The sequence below is a fragment of the Canis lupus genome, chromosome 2 (assembly GCF_011100685.1).
Source record: "Canis lupus familiaris isolate Mischka breed German Shepherd chromosome 2, alternate assembly UU_Cfam_GSD_1.0, whole genome shotgun sequence".
In the NCBI taxonomy this organism is placed as follows: Eukaryota; Metazoa; Chordata; class Mammalia; order Carnivora; family Canidae; genus Canis; species Canis lupus.
The window spans coordinates 56901407-56912303 of NC_049223.1; positions in this window are offsets into that span (position 1 = coordinate 56901407).

Genomic DNA, 10897 nt, shown 5'->3' on the forward strand with positions numbered 1-10897 from the left:
CAACAGGCACATGAGAAAATGCTCTGCATCACTTGCCATCAGGGAAATACAAATCAAAACCACAATGAGCTACCACCTCACACCAGTCAGAATGGGGAACATTAAGAAGGCAGGAAACCACAAATGTTGGAGAGGATGCGGAGAAAAGGGAACCCTCTTACACTGTTGGTGGGAATGTGAACTGGTGCAGCCACTCTGGAAAACTGTGTGGTGGTTCCCCAAAGAGTTAAAAATAGACGGGCACTGCGACCCAGCAATTGCACTGTTGGGGATTTACCCCAAAGATACACATGCAATGAAATGCCAGGACACCTGCACCCCGAGGTTTATAGCAGCAATGTCCACAATAGCCAAACTGTGGAAGGAGCCTCGGTGTCCATCGAAAGATCAATGGATAAAGAAGATGTGGTTTATGTATACAATGGAATATTACTCAGCCATTAGAAACGACAAATATCCACCATTTGCTTCCACGTTGATGGAACTGAAGGGTATTATGCTGAGTGAAGTAAGTGAATCGGAGAAGGACAAACATTATATGTTCTCATTCATTTGGGGAATATAAATAATAGTGAAAGGGAATATAAGGGAAGGGAGAAGAAATGTGTGGGAAATATCAGAAAGGGAGACAGAACATAAAGACTCCTAACTCTGGGAAACGAACTAGGGAAGTTTGATGGAAGGGGAGGAGGGCGGGGGGTGAATGGGTGACGGGCACTGAGGGGGGCACTTGACAGGATGAGCACTGGGTGTTATTCTGTATGTTGGTAAATTGAACACCAATAAAAAATAAATTTATTATTTAAAAAATATGATATTTTAAAATTTAATAATAATTCGTAATTCTATTGAGAGGATCCTATGGTTCTTGTGTTTTCTCTTGTTGACGTGATCTATCACGTTGATTGCTTTACAAGTGTTGAACCAGCCTTGCATCCCAGGGATAAATCCCATTTGGTCATGGTGAAGAATCATCTTAATGTATTGTTGGATCCTATTGACTAGTTTCTTGTTGAGAAATTTGCATCTGTGTTCCTCAGTGATATTGATCTATAATTCTCCTTTTAGATGTGGTCTTTGTCTGGTCTTGGAATTAAGGTGATGCTGACCTCATAAAACGAGTTTGGAAGTATTACGTCCCTTTCTATCTTTTGGAACAGCTTCAGTAGTATAGGTATTGTTTCTTCTTTAAACGTTTGATAGAATTTCCCTGGGAAGCCATCTGGCCCTGGACTTTTGTGTCTTGGGAGAATTTTGATGACTGCTTCAATTTCCTCCCTGTTTATTGCCCTGTTCAAGTTTTCTATTTCTTCTTGTTCCAGTTTTTTCCTTTCCCCTTTTTTTTGTGAAGCTCAATTTGCCAACATATACCATAACACCCAGGGCTCATCCCGCCACGTGCCCCCCTCAGTACCCATTACCCAGTTAGCCCAATCCCCTGCCCACCTCCTTTTCCACTTCTTCATTTCCCAGAGTTAGGTGTCTCTCATGTTTTCTCACCCTCAGTGATATTTTTACTCATTTTCTCTCTTTCCCCTCCATTCCCTTTCACTAATTTTTATATTCCCCAAATGAATGAGAATATATAATATTTGACCTCCTCCAATTGACTTATTTCACTCAACATAATACCATCCAGTTCCATCCACGCGGAAGCAAATGGTGGGTGTTTGTAATTTCTAATGGCTGAGTAATATTCCATTGTATACATAGACCACATCTTCTTTATCCATTCATCTTTTGATGGACACCAAGTTTCCTTCTACAGTTTGGCTATGGACATTGCTGCTATAAACATTGGGGTGCAGTTATTCTGGCATTTCACTGCATCTGTATCTTTGGGGTAAATCCCCAGAAGTGCAATTGCTGTGTCGAAGGGCAGTTCTATTTTTAACTCCTTGTGGAACCTCCACAGTTTTCCAGAGTGGCTGTCCCAGTTCACATTCTCAGCACATTTCTCCACATCCTCTACAACATTTGCTGTTTCCTGTCTTGTTAATTTTCACCATTCTCACTGGTGTGAGGTGGTATCTCATTGTGGTTTTGATTTGTATTTCTCTGATGGCCAGTGACATGGAGCATTTTCTCATGTGCTTGTTGGCCATGTCTATGTCTTCTTTGGTAAAATTTCTGTTCATGTCTTATGCCCATTTCATGATTGGATTGTTTGCTTCTTTGATGTTGAGTTTAATAAGTTCTTTATAGATCTTGGATACTAGTCCTTTATCTGATAGATCATTTGCAAATATCTTCTCCCATTCTGTAGGTTGTCTTTTAGTTTTGTTGACTGTTTCTTTGGGTGTGCAGAAGATTTTATCTTGATGAAGTCCCAATAATTCATTTTTGCTTTTGTTCTCCTTGTCATCATGGATGCATTTTGCAAGAAGTTGCTGTGGCCAAGTTAAAAAAGCGTGTTGCCTGTGTTCTCCTCTAGGATTCTGATGGATTCTTATCTCACATTTAATCTTTCATCCACTTTGAGTTTATCTTTGTGTCTGGTGTAAGAGAATGGTCTAGTTTCATTCTTCTGCATGTGGATGTCCAATTTTCCAAGCACCATTGATTGAAGAGACTGTCTTTTCTCCAGTGGATAATTTTTCCTCCTTTGTTGAATACTATAGACCATAGACTTGAGGGTCTACTTCTGGATTCTCTGTTCTGTTCCATGGATATATGTGTCTGTTTTTGTGCCAGTACCATATTGTCTTGATGACCACACTTTGTAGTAAAACCTGAAATCTGGCTTGTAATACCCCCAGCTATAGTTTTCTTTTTTCTTTTTTTCTTTTTTTAAGATTTTATTTATTTATTCATGATAGAGAGAGAGAGAGAGAGAGGCAGAAACCTAGGCAGAGCGAGAAGCAGGCTCCACACAGGGAGCCCGACGTGGTACTTGATCCTGGGACTCCAGGATTATACCCTGGGCCAAAGGCAGGCGCCAAACCGCTGAGCCACTCAGGGATCCCCTATGGTTTTCTTTTTTAATATTCCCCTGGCTATTTGGGGTCCTTTCTGATTCCACAGAAATCTTAGGTTTATTTGCTCCAACTCTCTGAAGAAACTCCATGGTATTTTGATTGGGATTGCATTAAATGTGTACATTGCCCTGGGTAACATTGACATTTTCACAATATTAATTCTTCCAATCCATGAGCATGGAATATTTTCCCATCTCTTTGTGTCTTCCTCAATTTCTTTCAGAAGTGTTCTACAGTATTTAGGGTATAGATCCTTTACCTCTTTGGTTAGGTTTATTCCTAGGTATCTTATGCTTTTGGGTGCAATTATAAATGGGATTGACTCCTTAATTTCTCTTCTTCAGTCTCATTGTTAGTGTATAGAAAAGCCACTGACTTCTGGGCATTGATTTTATATCCTGCCACACTGCCGAATTGCTGTAGAAGTTTAGCGATCTTGGGGTGGAGTCTTTTGGGTTTTCTATGTACAGTACCATGTCATTGGCAAAGAGGGAGAGTTTGACTTCTTCTTTGCCAATTTGAATGCCTTATATTTCTTTTTGTTGCCTGATTGCTGAGGCTACAACTTGTAGTACTATGTTGAATAGCAGTGGTGAGAGTGGACATCCCTGTCATGTTCCTGATCTTAGGGGAAAGGCTTCCAGTGCTTCCCCATTGAGAATGATATTTGCTGTGGGCTTTTCATATATGGCTTTGAAGATGCTGAGGAATATTCTCTCTATCCCTGTACTCTGAAGAGTTTTGATCAGGAATGGATGCTGTATTTTATCAAATGCTTTCTCTACATCTATTGAGAGGATCCTATGGTTCTTGTTTTTTCTCTTGCTGATAGGATCAATCACATTGATTGATTGTTTTATGAGTGTTGAGCCAGCCTTGCACCCGGGAATAAATCCCACTTTGTCATGGTGAATAATCTTCTTAATGTATTGTTGGATCCTATTGGTTAGTATCTTGTTGAGAATTTTTTCATCCATGTTCATCAGAGATATTGGTCTATAATTCTCCTTTTTGGTGAGGTCTTTATTTGGTTTTGGAATTAAGGTGATTCTGGCCTCATAGAACGAGTTTGGAAGTATATGGAATACTCTTTCTATCTTTCCAAACAGCTTTAGTGGAATAGGTATGGTTTCTTCTTTAAACGTTTGATAGATTTCCCCAGGGAAGTCATCTGGCCCTGGACTTTTGTTTTTTGGGTGGTTTTTGATGACTGCTTCAATTTCCTCCCAGGTTATTGGCCTGTTCAGGTTTCTATTTCTTCCTGTTCCAGTTTTGGTAATTTGTGGTTTTCCAGAAATGCGTTAATTTCCTCTCAGTTGCCTAATTTATTGGCATATAGCAGCTCATAATATTTTTTTAATTGTTTGTATTTCCTTGGTATTCGTGGTGAACTCTCGTTTTTCACTCGTGATTTTATTAGAGTCTTTTCTCTTTTTTTTAATAAGGCTAGCTGATAGTTTATCTATCTTATTACTTTTTTCAAAGAACCAACTCCTGCTTTTGTTGATCTGTTCTACAGTTCTTCTGGTCTATATTTCATTGAGTTCTGCTCTAATCTTTATTAACTCTATTCTTCTGCTTGGTGTAGGTTTTATTTGCTATTCTTTATCTAGTTCCTTTAGTTGTGAGGTTAGCTTGGTATTAGAGTTATTTTCCAATTTTTTGAGGGATGCTTGTATTGCAATGTATTTCCCCCTTAGGACTGCTTTTGCTGTATCCCAAAGATTTTGAGCAGTTTTATCTTCATTTTCATTAGTTTCCATTAATCTTTTGAATTCTTTTCTAGTTTCTGGTTGACTCATCTATTAGCAGGATGCTCTTTAACCTCCATGTGTTTGAGTTTCTTACAAATTTCTTCTTGTGATTGAGTTCAAGTTTCAAAGCATTATGGTCTGCAAATATGTAGGGTACAATCCCAATCTTTTGGTATCACTTAAGACCTGATTTGTGAGCCAGTATGTGGTCTATTCTGGGAAAAGTTTCATGTGCACTTGAGAAGAATGTGTATTCAGTTGCGTTTGGACGTAAAGTTGTGTAGATATCTGTGAAATCCATCTGGTCCAGTGTATCAGTTAAAGCTCTTGTTTCTTTGGAGTTGTCATGCTTAGAATATCTCTCATTTGCAGAAATTTCCATGTTGATGTCTCCCAGTATTAGTGTATTATTGTCTAAGTATGTTTTACTTTGGTTATTAATTGATTGATATACTTGGCAAATCCCACATTAGGGGCATAAATATTCATGATTTTTGTCCTCTTGTTGGATTGATCCTTTAAATATGATAGAGTGTCCCTCTTCATATCTGATTACAGTGTTTGCGATAAACTTTATCTGATACAAGGATTGTTAGCCCAGTTTTCTTTTCTGGATGATTTGAATAGTAGATGGTTCTCCAACCTTTCATTTGTAGGCTGTAGGTGTCCTTAGGTCTAAAATGAGTCTCTTCAGAACATGAGAGACTCCTAACTCTGGGAAACGAACTAGGGGTGGTGGAAAGGGAGGTGGGCAGGGGGTAGGGGTGACTGGGTGATGGGCACTGAGGGGGGCACTTGATGGGATGAGCACATATTCTATATGTTGGCAAATTGAACACCAATAAAAAATAAATAAAAAATAAATAAAAAATAAAAAAATAAAATGAGTCTCTTGTAGATAGAAAATTGATGGGTCTTGCCTTTTTATTCAGTATGAAACCTTGCATCTTTTGATGGGATCATTTAGCCCATTCACATTCAGAGTTACTATTGAAAGATATGAATTTAGTGTCATCATGATACCTATTCAGTCCCTGTTTTTGTGGATTATTTCCTTGGGTGTCCTCTTTCTTTTACAGAGTCCCCCTTAATATTTCTTGCAGATCTGGTTTGGTGGTCCCATATTCTTTCAGTTTCTGCCAATCTTGAAAACTCTTTACCTCTCCTTCTATTCTGAATGAGAGCATTACTGGATACAGTATTCTTGGCTGCATGTTCTTCTCATTTAAGACCCTGAATATATCCTGCCATCAGTTTCTGGCCTGCCTGGTCTCTGTGGAGAGGTCCAATCTTTCTCTTTCTCTTTGGAATTTGCAAGTTTCACTATTAAATGTTGGGTTGTTGAATGGTTTTTATTGATTTTGGTGTGGGCCCTCTCTATCTCCTGGACCTGAATACCTGTTTCCCTCTGCAAATTAGGGAAGTTCTCAGCTATGTTTTGTTCAAATATGCTTTCTGGCCCTCTGGCCCTCTTGGCGTCCTCTAACCCCAATTAAAAGTAGATTTTTCCTTCTGAGGCTGTCATTTATTTCCCTTAACCTTTCTTCCTGGTCTTTTAATTGTTTTTCTTTTCTTTTTCAGCTTCCTTCCTTGCCATCAACTTGTCTTATATGTCACTCACTCTTTCTTCTACCTCATTAACCCTAGTCATTAGACTTCCAATTTGTATTGTATCCCATTTAATTGTTTTTTTAAATTTAGGCCTGATTAAATTTTGCAGTCATGAAGTCTCTTGATTCCTTTATGCTTTTTTCCTGAGCCACCAGTAGCTTTTTAATTGTGCTTCCGAATTGGTTTTCTGACATCAAATTGTAATTCAAATTCTGTAACTCTGGATAGTAATGTTTCTGTTTCTTTCTTTTGTGGTGATTTCTTCTTTCTAGTCCTTTTGCTCAGTGCACAGTGGCTGTATGAGTGGGCTGCATCAAGAAGATCAACCACAACATAAGTAAATTTCACCCTAGATGATTCTTTCGAGGTCAGAGACCAGAAATTGAAAACAAAAATCAGAATGAAATAAAACAAAAGGACCAATAAAGTGAAAAGCATATTGTAAAACAAAGTAGTAAAAAATAAAAGGCTAAGAATCCTAAAGAAGAAGAGAAAAAAAAAGAAAAAAAGGAGAAAAAAAGGGGGGGGCGACTGGGAAATGGTGGTGGTGATGAAGCTGTAGTTGAGGGATAATGTATTCTACCTGAGGGGTTCTAGAGAGTGATCCTCTTGTTTCTGAGTTTATTAAGTTTTGTATGTTAGAATATGCTTAGTCCCAAATTTGTATAAACCAAAAATGCTTGTAGAGGGCCCCAGCATTGACCACCAAAACATAAATGAGACAAAAGAGGGGGACATAATGGGAATGAGGAATCTCACAGAATGAACCAGCCCAGTATACCACTGGTTGTGGGTGCATGCTGGTCATGTTTTAGAAGGTATTAACTTCTGCCATTGTAGAACAAAATGAGGCAGGGAAAACAACAACACACAAAAAAATGTATCTTGAGTATCTCCCCAAATTAAATTGAGTATGTTGAAGGGAATCTAGAAGTGGAAAATATATCTAGGACTTCTAATTGTAGAGATATTAAAGTAAATAAGGAAGAATCTTAAAAATGAAGAGGTGGTAAAATATTGTAGTTTAGGTGGGAAAAGAGAAAGAAAAATTGGATATTTACAGTCTGATATAAAAACAAGTTGTACTGGAAAAAAGGAAGAAGAAAATAAAAAAGAAAAAAAGGAGGGGGAACCTCTGCTTCTCTATACTGTCAATCCCTCAACTTTCCCTTGAATCTTGATCATGAACTTGCTCTTCCCCTGTCTTTCCAGCGGGTCTTCTGGGGGAGGGGTCTGCTGTGCTGATTCTCAGGTGTGTGCCACTTGGGGAGCTGCCCCTCCCCCTTCCAAGTGCCGGTCTCAGTGGGAGCTGTTTACCCCGTGAGACCCCACCTCTCCCAGGCACAAGATGACACAAGGAGGAACAACACCACTGGCAGCGGCCATCTCTCCAGCTCTGGAGTCCACTCCCACAGTAACTACTGCAGTCTCCCAGTCAGCACTGTCCTGGATGCCCCGTGGGTGGTGGGGGGCGCTGATCTGCACAGCTTGGGGGCGCCCAGAGGCAGCAGAGTCCTCGCTGTCCTGTGGCCTCCCTGCCTCTACCTGTTCCAGGACAAGCGCAGGATCCTGGGCTGTGTCCCCCGGTGCCCTGTAATCCGGGGCCTGTGCTGCTGGAATCGCGCTCCCAAGGCCACGGCTCCTGAAGGCAGCAGGGCCCAGTCCCCTCAGTCTGTAGCTGCTGCCTGCCTGACCGGCTTCTCCCCGGGGCCCCGCCAGGTGTGCGTCAAGCCCTTTACTGAGATCCACTGAAGGTGTGTGGCCTGCTCTCCCCCTGGCACACTTCTTCTGTTACTGACTCCAGCAAACTGGAGGCTCCACTGCCCCTCCTGTGATCCATCCTCCCGATTTCCCTGCTGAGCGCCTTTCCATCTGGGAATAATCCAGTGCGGATTTTTAAAGCTCCTGCTTCTTAGAGACTAGGCTTTCCTGTCCCAGGTGCTTTGGCGCTAGGCTTTAGCCCAGCTCCTCGCGGGGCCCCTCCCCCACTTGATTCTTTTTTTTCTTTCCGAACCTTCTGACCTTGTTAGAAGTGAAAACCCTTCTCTCTGTAACGTTACAGCTGTATTCTCTTTAAATCTCAGATCGAATTCGTAGGTTTTCAGGATGATTTGAAAGATCTAGGTAAGTTGGTGGGGACAGGTGACTTGGGGACCCTACTCCTCCACCATCTTGCCCCCCTCCCATCACGGGGTTTATAATACTCTTATACACAATGAGAAGAAAAGAAAATTCTTAAACTCTTTGGTTTTACCAAGAAATCTCACAAGTACTATATTTATTCATTTCAGAAAACAGATGTCAACTTAAATAGTTACTTGAGCAGTAAATTGTTAAATAGACAATTTAGTCAGAGTTGCAGCTTTTCTAAAATCATTCTATTTTACAGTCTCTAGTGTGGGTATTTTAAGATTCCTATATTTACATAACACTTGTGAGGGCACTTTTATCAGAAGACAGAATGGGACAATGCATTTGCAGATAACTTTCCATACTGGACAGATAGGAGGTAGATTCTCCTTAGCCTGAATTTTTTTTTAGCTAGCAGTTAAAAAGGCCAACTGTTTCAAGACTAGGCACTAGGCTGCTGTTAGCACAGACAGAAAAGGAGGAGTCCCTCAGAAATATAAATCTAAATTTTTAAAAAGAAGAAAAATTTTAAATTTGAATGCAGCTTTGAGCCCTAGTGAAATTAGGAAGAAAGATGGACTCAATAGAAGTGAACCACTGAGGTAGGAGGAAAAGGAGAAGAGCTGGTGTTCAGTAGCAAAGTGAAGACAGTGCTGCTTAAAGGTTCAGGGGGGTGAAAACGGAATTGACCCTTGAGTGTAGAAACATGGAAGCAGATGACACTAGGAGTCTCCAGGAGAAAGCTGAGGACATGTTCCTAATAGGCATAGGTGGGGAGATGTTGAAATTTGACAACATGGGGACAGTGTGTACAGATACATACTTTTGAGGACATTTGCTATAAATATAAAGCAAAGATAAATGAGGCAAGAGCTAAAAGGGAATATGGAGCTTAAGGGATTTAAGATGACCTATCATAGATAGTGTTTATATGCTTATGGGAGTGATGTAGTAGAGGGGCAAGTTAATGATACAGAAGAATGAGCAAATCATCACAGGAACAAAGACCCTGAATAGGAGTTTTTGGTTTTTTTCCTCATTAAGCTTTTTAAAAATGGGTCTCAAAATTCTGGGACAGATTTTAGGTCAAGTTGTTTCCATTAAAAAGTATTGATTTTAAAAACTATTAACTTTAGGGCAACCTGGGTGGCTCAGCGGTTTAGCACCTGCCTTTGGCCCAGGGCGTGGTCCTGGAGACCCGGGATCAAGTCCCAGGTTGGACACCCTACATGGGGCCTGCTTCTCCCTCTGCCTGTGTCTCTGCACCTCTCTGTCTCTCATGAATAAATAAATAAAATCTTAAAAAACAAGTATCTTTAAACTACCACACACACACAAAATGGTCCACAAAACATTCTCTTTTCCTTCTGAAGGTTTTATGATGCATTTTTATCATTAACCAGTCTTTTACTATTAAACTTAAATGGCCAATTGATACAAACCATTCTGAGACCATTCTTCCACTAAGTAAGACTGAGGTGCCAGGTGTTGGGGATAATATTAATTTAGCTTTATGAGCTTTCTGGGCAGACTTGGTGACTTTGCCACTTCCAGTTGCCTCTTTTCCATTTTTTTTTTGAAGACACCCATAGCAACCATCTGTCTCCTGTCATGAACAGCAAAACAGCCTAGAGGAGGATAGTCAGAGAAGCTCTCAACACACACAGGTTTGCCAGGGACCATTTCAACAATGACAGAATCACCAGATTTCAAGAAATTGGGACCATCTTCCAGCCTTTTTCCAGAATGATGATCTATCATCTCCTTCAACTCAGCAAACTCGCAAGCACTGTGAGCTGTGTAACAATCCACAGGTGCCTATCCAGCACTGATTTGGCCTGGATTGCTCAGCATAATAACCTGAGCTGTCAAAGCAGCTGCTTCCATTGGAGGGGGAAATACATCGCAATACAAGCATCCATTCAAAAACTGGAAAGAACTCAAATACAAAAGCTAACCTTACACATAAAGGAGCTAGAGGAAAAACAGCAAATACATCCCACACCCAGCAGAAGAAGAGACTTAATAAAGATTCGAGCAGAACTCAATGAAATAGAGACCAGAAGAACTGTGGAACAAATCAACAAAACAACCAACAAAAGTTGGTTCTTTGAAAGAATTGATTAGATAAACCATTAGCCAGCATTATTAAAAAGAAGAGAGAAAAGACTCAATAAAATCATGAATGAGAAAGGATAGATCACCACCAATACCAAGGAAATAAATATGATTTAAAAACGTATTCCTAGGTATCTTATGCTTTTGGGTGCAATTGTAAATGGGATTGACTCCTTAATTTCATTTTTTTCAGTCTCACTGTTAGTGTATAGAAATGACACTGATGAGAAAAAAAAAAAAAAAAGAAATGACACTGATTTCTGGGCATTGATTTTGTATCCTGCCACGCTACCATGGCAGCGTGAG